The sequence below is a fragment of the Felis catus genome, chromosome B3, assembly GCF_018350175.1.
Source record: "Felis catus isolate Fca126 chromosome B3, F.catus_Fca126_mat1.0, whole genome shotgun sequence".
Classification (NCBI taxonomy): domain Eukaryota; kingdom Metazoa; phylum Chordata; class Mammalia; order Carnivora; family Felidae; genus Felis; species Felis catus.
In genome coordinates, this window is record NC_058373.1 from 120,774,860 (window position 1) to 120,790,258 (window position 15,399).

Genomic DNA, 15,399 nt, shown 5'->3' on the forward strand with positions numbered 1-15,399 from the left:
GTGCCTTTAACAGAGTTGTGCTACCAGCACCTCAGTCAATTTTAGAACATTTTCATCACCTGCCCCTTTAAAGAAACCTGGTACCCATTAGAGTTATTTCCCATGCCCTCCGCCCCCCAACATCCCCAACCCTAGGCAGCCACCATTCTGCTTTCTATCTCTGTGACTTGCCTGTTCTGGACATTTTGCATAAATGGAATCGTACATCATGTGGTCCTCTGTGACTGACTTTTCACTTGGCTTGACGTTTTCAAAGTTCATCCATATGTGGCATTCTGTGTTCTTTTTGTTTTATTTCATTTGTTTTGTTTTAAATGTTTATTTATTTTTGAGAGAGTGAGAGAGCGGGGGAGGGACAGAGAGAGAGGGAGACAGAATCTGAAGCAGGCTCCAGGCTCTGAGCTGGTAGCACAGAGCCCGACGCGGGGCTCGAACTCACGAGCCGCAAGATCATGACCCGAGCCGAAGTCGGACGCTCAACCATCTGAGCCGCCCAGGCGCCCCTCTGTGTTCTTTTCTTAAAAAATGGAGGGGGGCGCCTGGGTGACTCAGTCGGTTGAGCATCTGAGTTCAGCTCAGGTCACGATCTCGCAGTTCGTGAGTTGCTAGCTGCTATCAGCACAGAGCCGGCCTCAGATCCTCCGTTTCCCTCTCTCGCTGTCCTTCCCCTGCTCACGCTCTCTCTCAAAAATAGATAAAATATTAAAAAAAATTTTTTTTAAATGGAGATATAATCGACACACCTTATATTGGTTTCAGGTAAACAGCATAATGATTCGCTATTTGTATCTATTGCTACATGATCACAACGTACAAGTTAACATTTGTCACCATACATAGTTACAAAAGTTTTTTTTTCTCGTGCTGAAAACTTTTAAGATCCACTCTCTTGGCAACTTTCAAATATACAATACAGTATATATATTTTAATGTTTATTTATTTTTGAGAGAGAGACACACACACACCATGTGAGCAGGGGAGGGGCAGAGAGAGAGGGAGACACAGAATCTGAAGCAGGCTCCAGGCTCCGAGCCGTCAGCACAGAGCCCCACGCGGGGCTTGAACCCACAGACCGTGAGATCATGACCTGAGCCGAAGTTGGACGTTTAACTACCCAGGCGCCCCCTGCAATACAGTATTATTAACTGTAGTCACCACGCTTACATTCCATCTTCATGACTTAAGTCATTATATAACTGGAAGTTTGTACCTTTTGACCCTCATTCTGTGTTCTTAAAGTAACTTTCTAAACAGAATGGAATGGCTGGTTAGTAATTGCAGGATTACAAACCACTTTGGTCTCTAATTCCTTGCACTAAGTCTTTGATGGGAAGTAAACCAGAAAAAAAATATTTACTACACCAGCAGGATGGCCAGCTTTCAAGTTTAACTATTTGAGATATACTTGGAAAAGGAATTTCTTTTTCTTGAAACACAGACATTACTTTTTTTTTTAAGGTTATTTATTTATTTTTGAGAGGGAGAGAGAGAGAACGCAGGAGGGGCAGAGAGAGAGGGAGACAGAGAATCCCAAGCAGGCTCTGTGCCATCGGCACAGAGCCCAGTGTGGGGCTGGATGTCACAAACTGTAAGATCGTGACCAGAACCAAAATCAAGAGCCAGTTGCTTAACTGACTGAGCACCCCAGGCCCCCCAGACGTTACTCTTGTCGAGAAATTTCCTTCAGCACTTGTTGCCTTCAAAGTATATATTTTTCTAATTCTTTTCCTCCCTTCATTTACACACACACACACACACACACACACACACACACACACACGTTTCCCCCTCTGAATCATTTGAAAACAAGTTGCAGACATCATGACATTTCACCTCTAAATACTTCAGCATGCATCTCTCAAGATTAAGGACATTCTCCAGATAATCACAGTATGATTATCACATCCAAGTAATTTCATAATGAATTAACAGTTAGTATATAGTTTACATTTAAATTTACCCAGTTGTCCCCAAATGTCTTTTATAGCTCCAGGATCCAGTCAGAGTTCACACATTGCGTTGAGTCGTTCTACCTCTTTATCTAAAATCATTTTTATTTAAATCTATCCGGATAAGTGCAGTTAAAGATAAATTTATCTTCTCTAAAATCTCTCTCTTGATCTGAAATAATTCCAATTCCTCCCCCGCTCTCCCAGACTTTTTTGAGGAATCCAGGCCAGTTTCTTACAGAATGTCATACATTCTGGTTTTCTCTGATTGGTTCCTCATGGTTAGGTTCAAATTGTCGGTTTCGGGCAAGAACAGGTGATTTTGTATACTTCTTATCATATCAAAGTGGCATAGAAACACGTACTCAGAGACGCCTCACTCCCATCCTTATTCCCTCCTCCTCATTCCCATCCACCCCATCCAGTAACCTCTGTATTAGTTTCTGGTCTGTCCTTCCTATCTTGTCTTTTTCTTTCTTTTGCAGAATTAAACACACACACATGCAATTTTAATTTATTCTTCTTTGTTTCTATACATTAGGATTCAGCAAACTTTGACCCACAGGCTAGCTGCCAGTTTTCATAGATCATGTCTTACCAGAACACAGCCACACCCTTTCATTTCAAAAATTCAGATCTCTGATCTGTTTGGAATTAATTCTAGCCTACGATATAAAGCATGGATTCAGGTTTAATCTTTTTTTTTTTTTTTTTTAATTTTTTTTTTTCAACGTTTATTTATTTTTGCGACAGAGAGAGACAGAGCATGAACGGGGGAGGGGCAGAGAGAGAGGGAGACACAGAATCGGAAACAGGCTCCAGGCTCTGAGCCATCAGCCCAGAGCCCGACGCGGGGCTCGAACTCACGGACCGTGAGATCGTGACCTGGCTGAAGTCGGACGCTTAACCGACTGCGCCACCCAGGCGCCCCCGGGGTTTAATCTTTTTTGAAGTGGCTATTGCCCCCCCCCCCCGCCATTTATTTAAAAATGCATCTTTCTCCAGGGAATTTAGAAGCATCTTTATCATATTCTCCATCATTGTACCTGAGTCTCCTTGTGGACCTGTTACTCTGTTCCGGTGGACTTTCTGTCTGTTCGTATGCCAGTAAATGCCACGCTCTTTGCCTTATGGAACACAGCACTACTTTTCAGTGCTAACAGAGAACAAGAAGGTAACGTGGCAGTATTAGTGAGAGTCTTAGAGGGTAGCCCCATTTTTCTAAGCTATTAGGGGATTTTAGTGCTTGTAATAGCTGGAATTTATTTTGAAGTATGGAGATGAGACAAATCCTGTATCTGCTCCTTCGAGAACAAAAGAGGATCTCAAAAACGGATCTATGAAGTGAATGTATCAATGTACGTATTAAAGATTTTTCCAGATCAGATCAGCTTGCTCTTGGAAAAAGATGCTTTTCCATTTCGTATATTACTTCTCAAAGTATTGTCTCGCGTGGCTCCTTGGTCTGTGGCCTAGTCCTGAAGCTGCTGGGGGGCCCAGCCTCCTCCTCGAGCCTCCTCTCTTCGGCGTCAACCCTCACTCTTGCACGATCTCAACCCAGTCTCGGGAGTTTTACTATCCCCTTCACAGTGACGACTTCAAAATATATATCCCTTCAGGCCTTTCCCTGAACATCCAGCTATCCACATAATGTTTCTACTTGAGGACACAACTCAGTCATAGCACGTCTGAATCAGTCCTCTTAATTGCCACCCCTTCCATCCCATCCCCTAACCTGTACCTCCCAGAGTTTCCCTCACATCTCCGTAAATGGTGAGTCTTCTCTTCCCCATTTCCCAGGCCATAAACTTTGGAATCCTCTTGGACCCTTCTCTTGGTCTCAACTCATGTTCAGTCTGTCAGCAAACTGGCTCAGGTCTACAGATGAAATACATCTGCTGTGTGTCCTGCCAGTGCTTGGCTACAGTCACCGTCATTTTTAGCATTGACTCAAGTGAGAACGTCCTGACTGGTCTCCTCCCTTCATCCTTGCCTCCCTCCGTCTTATCTCTACGGAGGCAGAGTGACTTTTTTAAAACATAAGTGAGATCATTTCACGTCTGTTGAGAACTCTCCAGTGGTATTCCCCATAGTCAAAGTACATCACAAAGCTTTTACCGTGGCTTACAAGGCTCTACCTGACCTCACTTTATATAAAGTAGCATGCTGGTCACTCTGTGTTCCCATCTCTTGCTTTATGTGTCAGCATGTGACATATATGCATACATGTGCGTGTGTGTGTTTGCGTACACGTGCATATGTTACCTTTTTCTCTCTACTGTGATGTAAACTTCTTGAGAGGAGACACACACTGATTTACCTATGCCCAGTACCTCGAATAGTGCCGGTCCATAATAAGTGCTCAGTGACTGTGTATTGAACTTATGAGTGATCGCATCAGTGTTTTTGCTATCAGATCGAGCCACTCTGCTATCAGTGTGGAAAGTGGAGGTCTGAAAGGTTGGAACCGCTTTGGGGAAGGTACTAGACTGTATGAAGGATGATAAGAGCTGGACTAGGGCACTGGTGTGAGCACGGAGAGGAGAGGAGCTTTGGAGACGTTTCGGAGATAGAGTTCACGGACGTGCCATTGGTTGGAGGTAGGGCAAAGGAGGGAGAGGGGAGGGTCACCACAAGGCGCCTCGCTTTGATGGCTGGTTGGGTAGTGGTGCCGTCAGATAGGGAATGCAGGAGAAACCTGATTTGTAGGCTGGTGGTGGTCCACATAGATAATTTCCACAGTTTGGGAGTCTGGAAGGGAGGTCAAAAGAGAGGTGCAACTTGGATCATCTACGCAAGTAGAAGTTAAGGATGGAGCCTTGGATTTGGCTGTTTGGAGGTTACTAGGGACCTTTGAAAAAGTGGTACTGTGATTTGCACTGGGGCAGAAGCCAGATGATGGGCTGAAAAGGAATTGAGGCGGGAAATGGTGATCTGGTCTCCTTCCCTGAGAAAGAAAGGAGATAATGGGACAGTATTTGGGAGTGGTTTGTGTTGAGAACGATGTGTGTAATACGTGGGGAAAGAGTGACTGCAGGTGAAATAGGGATTTGACCAAGCAGATCCTTGGAAGGATAGGACCTTCCAAGAGAGATTAATTAACCTTGGACAGAAGGAGGCGAGGACGTTTTTCCTCCAAGATAGGGAGCTTGGAAAAGTTGGGTAAGCGATCAAGAAGAATTCAGGGAGTAGGGAATTGGGGGAAGTTCATTTTGGATTGGCCTCTTGGTTTTCTTCTTTTTTCAAAGTAGAAAGGCACACTGTTGAGTTCACTGGAGCAAAGGAGAGCTGGTCTCGGGAGGCAGGCGGAGTAGATGTGAGGCAGGAAGAGGATGGGCACCGACTAAGGGTGAGAGAGGCCGTTCTCGGGCTACATTGAGGAGCTGCCTGTTCGGGTCGGAAAACAGGGGCTCGTGCTCCTGCAGGGCACCCCAGGGAGTACAGAGTGCCCCCTGCCCTGCTAGAGCTTCTGTTCAAATTGAAGGGTCAGGCATTTTCATTCACGAAAATGGTGAAAGGAGCACATCGCAAGTGAGAAACAGACTGGCTAACACTGGTGATGTGACCTCAGAGAAGAGAGTAATCACAGTGGTCAGGGTCCCTTGCAGAGGAGATAGGGGTCTCACTGGGTGGATGCTCACGCACAAAGAGGATCGGGAGGAGAGCACTGTAGTTCAAGGACATGTAGGCAGAAGTGTTGGGGGGGGGGGGCAGTAACCTTACCGTCAGTCTGCTTAGAGTAGAAAATTCACACTGGAAATACTCGACTTAAGTTCTTCTGAAAGGATAATAATAATGGCATGGACTCAGTTCAGGCTGCTAGAACAGAATGCCCTTGACCGGGTGGCTTAAACAGCACACGTTTATTTCTCGCGTTTATTTCTAGTTCTGGAGGCTAGAAGTCTGAGATCAAGTTGCCAGCATGGTCTGGTCCTCACTGAGGGCCCTGTTTCTGGATATATCCTTACGTGGCCTTCCTCGGTGTGTACACACAGAGAGAGGCAGGTCTTGTGTTTCTCCTCATTTTATAAGAGTACCAATCCCTTCCTGGGGGCTCTACCCTCATGACTTCATCTGACTCTGATTAGCTCCCAAAAGCCCCACCTTCAAACACTGTCACGATAGAGATTAGGGTTTCAACATGTGAATTTGTGGGGGGGACACAAACATTCAGTCCATAGCTGCCCCTTATATGTGCATTACACCGACTCTCTTGGGTAGGCTCCATTCTCTAAGGTAGATATCCCTCTACAAGGGAAGGAGGAGGAAAGTGAGGCTGACAGAGGTCTACAGCTCTGTTGTTGCCAGTGGGAAGTAGAAGACCTATTTCCAGACACGATCCGGGAGCTCATAGTCGAGGGATACGAATTTCTGGGATTATTTTATTTGCGTCAACACCGCCCAAGGTAGAGAGCAGACCGTGCGTCAACCACCACACTGGCTCGAGATGTTGGTGCCGGAACTCATGTGCTCACTCCTGAGCCACAGGAAAGGGCTGTATTCAGGAATTCCATGGGACCTGGGATCACTACCTTTCCCTTCTCCCGGCACCACAGTCACAGCCGTGCCGAAGATTCCATCTTGGAGCCAGGCTGTCCTGGGCTCTGAAGTTGCCTGAGGTGGGGCCCTCATGGCCTGTGGGTCGCTGACTTGGCCATGGAGAACAGAGCTGAACAAGAGGCAACCGGACTTGGTAAAGAGAGGAAGGAAAGGTAGAGTGATTAAGTTTTGTCTCAAAGTGTCTGTTTTTGGGTTTGTCCCTGCATTGATCTGCAAGGGAATGAGGCAAGTAATGGCCCCTCAGGGACTTTCAGGACTTTGCTCTCAATGTCAGCCGTCATTTTCAATCACCCTCTCCCTCCCAGCCATTAATTTTGGCCCAGGATCATGGGGACTTGTCCATCTATCACTCCTAATTGACACTAAATGATCTGTCAGTTTATTGATGAACGGCAGGAGTGGAATTGTCACAATATATTTTACTTTCTAACAACTCCTCCTGACAATTTTACCTTGTCCATCTCACTCTCCTCACATAAATCTCCATTGGCCGCTCATTCCTTCTCCTGGGCTGTTCTGGTGCCAGCCCTTCCACACCATCTGCACGCGTCAAGGGCATCAAGATGGCGGGAGAACAGCCGAGTGCTGGTCCTGAGGTTGCCCCCTTCCCTCCTCCTTCCCTCCCTCTCTCTCTCTCTCTCTCCCTCTCTCTCTCTCTCTCTTTTTAATGGCATAGATGTTCCAAGAATACTAAAGGGCTTCTGTCCTCTCTCTCTCTGTGTCATTGCCATACCGGAGTCTCTCTACCGTCGTGTTAGCAGGGAATAGTTCATTCTTATTAGGCTACAAAAGTGTGAAAGGCAAAAACTCAGAGCTGCCGGGCACCTAGGTCTATAAGCACAGTTGCAAACACGTTTTGTCCTCTCACACCAGCATCGTAACAGGCTTTCTAGTCCCACAGAAGTCAGTTTCTTAGCCTGGAGGGTAGGTTAGCTGGAATTTCACCACTGGTGTGCCCTGGGCTGCACTGGGAGCACAGGTGTGCCCAGGTGCTTGTGCTCTGCCTCTGGGCCAGACCCAGAGTTGCCAGGGCCCTGAGGCTGGTCGCGTGTAACCATGAGCAGTCTTGTCTGTCACCTCAGTTTTCCACTAAAGTGACAGTTTTAAGTGGTTTTTTTTTTAAATGTTTATTTATTTTTGAGAGGGAGGGAGGGGCGGGGGACAGAGGATCCAAAGCAGGCTCTGTGCTGACAGCAGCGAGCCTGATGCAGGGCCGGAACCCACAAACCGTGAGATCATGACCTGAGCCAAAGTCAGATGCTTAACGGACTGAGCCACCCAGGCACCCCGAGTTTTAAGTATTTTAAGTTTTGAGAAAGATGAAGGAAATATATATATATATATGTATATATATACACATATATAGATGTATATATATACACACATATATACATATATATATACACACATATATATGTATATATATGTATATATACATATATACATATGTATACATATACATATGTAATACATATACATATGTATATATGTATATCCATGTACACACACACACACACACACATATATAGTACTGGGTTTTATGTCGATATATGCATATGGATGTATATATGATGTAGTTATTTAGTCTTAAGAAGGTACACATACGGGTGTGAAAAATCTTTTATCGTCTACGAGGTCAAGGATGATTAGAGAAGCTTGACAACATAGAAAGAATGTCATTGTTTCCCCTCCCTCCTTCCTCTCCTGCTGCAGGTAATTTTTATTAAGTGATAAGGACTGTTTTTGTTTATTAACTGCCATCCCATTATCATGTTTTTCGAAATTCAAAATGATTCCTTAATGCCATCTCATATACTCAGATATTTCCATTGTCTCAAAGATGTTGTTTTACAGTTGTATTGTAAGAAGGCAAATCAAGGTCTACACCTTATATCTAGTTACCAGATGTCTTTAGTCTTCCTTGCATTCTGCGACATGCCCCCCACCTCCCTTTTATCCCCCATGCCATTGATTTCTTTTGGGGGGGCGGGGGAGACTTGTCTCATAGAATGTCCCACCTTCAGGATTTGGCTCATTGCTTCCTGCTCATGGTGTTTAGCTTGCTCCTCTGTCCTTCATGTTCCTTGTGAAGCTGATAGTTAGATCTAGATTAACTGCAGGTTAGATCCAGGCTCACTGTTTTGGCAGGAATGCTTGGCAAGTGGTGCTGTGCCCACACTGCGACATCACATCCGAAGGCACGGGCAGGCATGAGAGGAGCAGGTGTGCGGGCGGTCCATGTGACACGAGGCTGCAATTGATCAGCGGGGTCAGGGGCGTGCCCCGCATTTCACATTGCCCACCAGACTCCCACCTAGAGGCCACGGTGTCCTTTGGGGATCGTTGCCTAGAGCCATGATTTCAATCGAAGGATGTCAAGTGGTGATTCTCCAATTTCCTCTTAACAAAACTTCTTGTATAAAGAACTTTCTCTTGCCGATTATCTGGCTGCCTGAAATACAGTTCATAATCCTGCCTCCTTGCTCCCTCCAGTCTTTATTTCAAAAAGTTTCAAACCTGTAGGAAAGTTGGAAGGGTAGTACATCAAACACTTTGCCGGGTAATGTTTTACCCCCCATGGCTCTTGCTCATTCTCTGTTTATTTTGAGTTTTTCTCTTTTACTGAACTGTGAGAGAGCTGCAGCTGCCTCTGCCTTCGCATTAGTAGTAACTAGTAAACAGTTACTTTACAAGAGACTTTGCCTATATTTTTTGCTTCTGAGTCTTGTAGTGCCTGGCACATTTAGGTGCTCAGTACACAGTTGATTGGTGAGTGAGTTTTAGACAGTAATTAAAAAGAGACCAAGTATCCCTCGGTCTACCGAAGTAAAAGATCTTAATCCTTGACCTTCAGATTTTCATCAGTAAACATAATATTGTTTATTTAGTTTTTCAAGAAAAACAAAACGGATTAGAAGTGCGGTCCTCAGTCACAGCAAACCCAGAATCGGTATGGCTGGACCAGGGGTCCTGGGCACCGTGGGTGAACAGTTACTTGGTTCTCAGTGAGGTCAGCCATTAGAGAAGAATGTCTACGATTGGGTGAAATCGGATGAGGCCGTCGCATATGAGGTGGTAAGAAGGGAAAGTCCTCAGTAGCGAATTGTGCACCCATTTCCAGCGGCTGTATCCAGGGCTCAGGTGCCTTGTCCCTGGAGATGCCCACGAGTGCCCCCTGCATAGTTGTCACAACTTTCTATCACGCGCTTTCTCCTGCATTTACGCGTCTCCTCTGTAGGGCCTGCAAGTACAGCAGATTCAGAAAAGGTAGCCTCGGGGCTCAGCAACAACAGATGGCTTAAACGTACACCGCACATTTGCTTGTTCTGTGTAGGCTCCCCGAAGAGTCATTGCTGGCTTTGCTCTCCACTTACATTCAGAGCCTGGACAGAGAGCTGATAAAGGAAGGTCTGCATACATTTCCATTGTAACTGAACTTGGAGAATTCACAGTTGTTGTTGTTTGTTCGTTTTAATGTTTTTAGCATTTTTTTCAGTTTTTGAAAGACAGAGCACGAGCAGGGGAGGGGCAGAGAGAGAGGGAGACACAGAATCCGAAGCAGGCTCCAGGCTCTGAGCTGGCAGCACAGAGCCCGACGCGGGGCCCGAACCCACAAACCGCGAGATCATGACCCGAGCCGAAGTTGGCTGCTTAACTGACCGAGCCACCCGGGCGCCCCTGTTTTGTTTTTTTTTTTAATTAGAATTTAATTGCATTGTTTGTTGCTAGAAATCCAGTATGTTCAGTAGGATCTGAAGAGGAAAGAACACCTGGACCGTGTTCGTTGAAATAACTCACCAAAAAGAAGTCTCCTCCCTGAAGTAGTGGAAAGTGTGGACTGTGCCGAGCTCACTCTATCCTTAGGCCTTTCCTGTCTTCACACACTTGTACCGTTTTGGTAGATTGCATTTGCCTTGGTGGCCGGTAGGTGGGAAGGAGCAAGAATAATGGGCAGATTTGACAGGACTTAGCAGAGCTGCTCTTTCCCACTCGGCCCTGCAGCACACAGCAGTGAGGTCCTTACTAACGTCCCCCTTCACACAGATTCCTGCGTCTGAGTTCCTTGTATAACCCCGTGTCATCTTTTGAGACATTAGAACTCCTAGTGAGTCTTAGTTATATTTATTTTAAATACATTAGAAACATGCCTAGCACAGAAGGGTAAGGAAGAATGGTAGGAAGGTACATCTCTCTTTCCCTGCCCGCCCCCCCCCCCCCCAGGCACTCAGTTTCCCTTCCTGGAGGCAGCCACTGACTGTTCCCCAGTATCCTTCCAAAGATACTCTGTGCATTTACAAAACATATAGATTAATATATCCTCTTATCCCCTCACATAAATGGTAACCTATCTCCTCTGCGTTTTTCTCTTATCATATGACAGTATTTCTTGGTGACCTTAAGAATCTCAATACAGAATAGAACCGCCTCACTTTTAAGGGCTACGTAGTACTCCAAAGTTCCCTATCTCAGTAAAAGCAATCATAAGCCGCCAATAGGGTGATATTTTCCCAGGTGGAAAGCAGACTTCCGACGTTGATTCGTGTACTAGCCATCACATGACCCTTTGGAAAGTCTCATAAAGCCTGGAGGTAAGGTTTGTATAGGCCCCGTGGGCTAAGGAAGAGATACGAAGCATGGATCAGCCTTTTCCTCTTTGAGGTTCTGGGGGGTGGGGGGGCATTTTCGTGCACTTCCACTCAGCCTGATCCAGTGATGTTCCGTTCAGAGCAAGCAGAGATGTTCTGAGTGATAGTCGCTATAGGTTAGAGCCCTGGATGGCTCGTCTGGTGTCGCAAAACCAATTTACTTATGCAAATGACTAAATATGAAATAATTGGAATCTTGCAATTCTGTCAAGTGCCTCCCAATTGAAGGTGATGGCAGTCTGTTCCCGTAAGCCCCACGTGGAGTAGCATTTGGCCACCTCACTCCCCACTGTGAAAAGTGGAGCAGTCTCCCTGACACGTGGCCCTAATCCGTCCTGTCCCTGGAGCAGAAGTGAGTACCTGGCACCCAGGGAGGAGGGGAGGAGCACGTGCGGTGACTTGAGGTAAACCTGTTGCCTACGTTTGTGCACCAGGGGAGAGACAGCATCCAATGGCTGTTTCCAAGGGCTTGGGTCAACAGAACTGCTTCCCAGTTGCCTGTGCGACGGCCTGTAGGGAGGCCTGTGTGGCGACCTGTAGGGAGGCTTGTGTGGTGTGGTGGCCTGTAGGGAGCCCTCCCCAAAGACTACAAAGTCCAGGCCCTGATCCCCACCTCCCCTGAAGCTGCTCTCAGCTTCCTTTCAAGCCCTCAGCTTTTCTTAGCAAGTCCAGCTACCGTTGAATTTTATTTTCGTAACTGAAAACCAGGAGAGGTTCTAGAGTGGGTTCTTCACATGTCCTGTGAGTGAAGGCTTTGACTTGTGGCTCTTTGTCATTTCTCATTTTGCAGAAGTACAAATTCTCCTGTGACTAGAGCTGCTCATTTCGTAGAGCTGGGGGTAGGATTGTAAAGCAGGAGGGTCTCTGAAGGTCACGAAAGAAATGATAGGCCCACAGGAGTCTCCCTTAGATAACAACAGCCCAAACGCCCACAGCGTCCTGTGGCGTGTTCCTTTGTCTCTCTGGATTATCACCTAGTGCAGAGGTTTGAAGCTAGAAGGTTAGAGCCAGTTTCATCCCATCTCCTGTCAAATTCTAGTGCCTCTTCTTTTTTTTAATTTATTTGTTGAGAGAGCACAAGCCAGGGAGGGGCGGAGAGAGAAGGGGACAGAGGATCTGAAGCAGGCTCCGTGGTGTCTGTGCAAAGTCCAACGTGGGGCTCGAACTCAGGAACTGGGAGATCATGACCTGAGCTGAAGTTGGACGCTCAACAGACTGAGCTACCCAGGTGCCCCAAATTCTAGCATCTCTAGCCGTGTTGGTGCAGGGTCTGTGTGAACCCCTCCATTGCTGGGGAACTCAATGGAAGCATATGTTTTTACAAAGACTTTTTAAATCGTGCGAGCAAACCAAAAGCACTTTAATGACGTAAAAACTCAAACAAGACAGGTAAAGCTAAATTTGCCTGAAGCCGCTATCTTGTCCAAGCCTAGTCATCTCTCTGGAAGTAGCTACTGGTAACAGTTCCTTGGTTATTTTTTTTACCAATAATAGATATTCAATATATAATTGTATACAATAGATATGCTTATATGTGTGTGTGTGTGTGTGTGTGTGTGTGTGTGTGTGTGTGTGTGTATTTTTTTAATATAAATAGGATCATGCTAAGGGTGTTCTGCTCCTAAATTTTTTTCATTTTTCACCTAACAGCACATCTGGAAATCTTTTAGTCCAGGTAGATTTTCTTTATTTTTCTAACTGCTACATTACTATCCCATGGTATGGATGCACTATTCCTCTGTTGGTGGGCATTTAGGTTGTTTCTAATTTATATGCCATTATCAACCCCCTGATTTCTTTTTTATTTATTTATTTATTTTTAACATTTATTTATTTTTGAGAGACAGAGACAGAGCACGAGGGGGGGTGGGGCAGAGAGAGAGGGAGACCCAGAATCCGAAGCACGCTCCAGGCTCTGACCTGTCAGCACAGAGCCCAGCTTGAGGCTCGAACTCACAAACCGTGAGATCATGACCTGAACTGAAGTCGGACGCTCAACCGACTGAGCCACCCAGGCGCTCCAACCCCCTGATTTCTTGTCAACAACTCGTCTTTAGGAAATTTGTAGCCTCACCCTCTGATCCAGATTCTGCCTCCTGGGGCCCCACTGCAGAACCCGTGTATGGGTAGCCCACATATCTTGCCCACCCTCTTGTCGAATGGATGAGACACACACACTATTTATTGTGGCTTTTGTCCTGGGCACTGTCCTAAGCATAGTTGTTTTGCTTTATCTTCAAAACAACCTCAGGAGCTGGTACTATTATTATCCTAGCTTACAGATGAGGAAATAGAAGTTCAGAAAAGTTAAATAACTTGCTCAAAGTCACATGGCTCGTAAGGAACCAGCCAGGACTTGAACCCAGGTGAGTCTGACTGCAGGGCCATGCTCTTGTTCTCTATGTCTCGCTTCCTTCCATTTTTTTTTAAATTTTTTTTCAATGTTTTTATTTATTTTTGGGACAGAGAGAGACAGAGCATGAACGGGGGAGGGGCAGAGAGAGAGGGAGACACAGAATCGGAAACAGGCTCCAGGCTCCGAGCCATCAGCCCAGAGCCCGACGCGGGGCTCGAACTCACGGACCGCGAGATCGTGACCTGGCTGAAGTCGGACGCTCAACCGACTGCGCCACCCAGGCACCCCTGCTTCCTTCCATTTTTATGCCCTTGGCTCCTGATATCGTGCCTTTGCACGTGGTAGACCCCCAGCAGACGTTCCCCGAGGGCTGTTTGGACATAGCTCCAGCATGTTCAGACCGTGGGAAGAATGGCAGGGAGTGAATGCTTGCCCTTAACCTCCTCTGGCCTACCTGTGTGCAGAGCGGAGCTCCAGCCAGCCGCCTGGCCCTGGGAAGGTGAGTACGGAGGATGCAGCCTGCACTTAGGGGCACGAGCCAAGGCCGTGCCAGTCCTGCCATTAAAAGGCCTAATTAGGCTGGTCATTAAGTTCAATTAGGCATTGGAAATGATCATTCCTTCTAACCCTGCGGTGCCCTCCAAGAACTGGATCCATTCCCAGGCAGCCAGCTCGAGAGCCGGCTCTAGTTACGGGTGCGCCCAGCAGCCCCGCCCCTGGTGTCGGGCCTGTGACTCCCCTTCGAGGCTGAGGGCAGAGTAATCTAGGAGGCCTTCAGCCCAGAGCAGGGTGCTCCAAGTACATGTCAGATACGGTCAGGTGTCTGCCTTGGTGGCCATTTCCTGAGCTCATTCTGGTCACCCTCCTTTCTTAGGGCCACCCTTTCGCCATGCACCTGTTAGGAGTCGGGACCTCTGCCTGTGTCCTGGTCCCCTTCTGCCACTCACTCGCCATGTCAGCCTAAGGCCAGTCGTGTGGACTCTTGGGGCGGAGGCTCCCCTGAGGGGTCTGAACTACATGATCCCAGAATTCCCTTTTCAGCACTGGAGTTTGAGTCTAGGAAATCCCAAATAGATAAGCCTTGGCACGTACGAGATTTCTCCTCACTGAGCCCTGAACCGAGAGCAAGGAGGAGAGGGCCAGTGTAAGCCTGTCCCACTAGCTCAGCACGCTGGGGCCCTGTCTCTTCAGCATTAAAACAGAGTGGTCTCCCGGGCCCTCCAGAACTCAGAAAGTATGTTTAAACTTCTGAAATCTGCTTTCTAGATGGCTACTTGAAACCTTTTAGTTTGGGAATCATTGCCTTGAAATGAAACCGCTAACAAGCACGGAGGCGGGGGCAGGCCTTCCAGGCACAGGGGCCGGGTGTATGCGGACTGAATGTCCACAGTCGGTCTGGAGTGAACAGAACTGGCTGGCGACAGCCCAGGGTTTGCCTAGAGAAGGAGATGGCAGCAGACGGTGAGGTAGGAAATGGGCTGGAGCACAGGACCTTGAGCTCCAGCACATGGGAGAACAGGGAGCCGCTGAAGTGTTGACAGGTATGTGACCAGTGGTGCGAGGGACACATCACACCTCTTCTGAATGCCTTGTTGATGTGGTGTGAGCTTGGGGTATTTGCAGGGGTAAAAAGACACCCATTTCTCCCTGTGCGGAGTCATCTTCTTAAAGGTTGTCTTAGCTCCATTCTCCATGGCAGAATGTTGTCTTTTTAGACCAGACAAAGCTGTGGAGAGAGTCTACTCACCTTTTCTCCCCCAAGTTTGATGGCTTTTTTCCCCAGCAGACTTTGGGGACATTGCTCCTTCCTATTCTGAGAGTGCATTATTCTTGTATCTGACTCAAATGCTTGCTTTCTCTTAAGAGAACTTAACTAAATCTGATTGT

At 46.9% G+C, this 15,399-nt stretch overlaps 1 protein-coding gene across 9 annotated transcripts in view; it reads left to right on the top strand.

The window, feature by feature from the left end:
* Positions 1–15,399, top strand: part of IFT43 (intraflagellar transport 43) — an 84,228-nt gene that overhangs the window by 29,487 nt on the left and 39,342 nt on the right. The window lies entirely within an intron of this gene.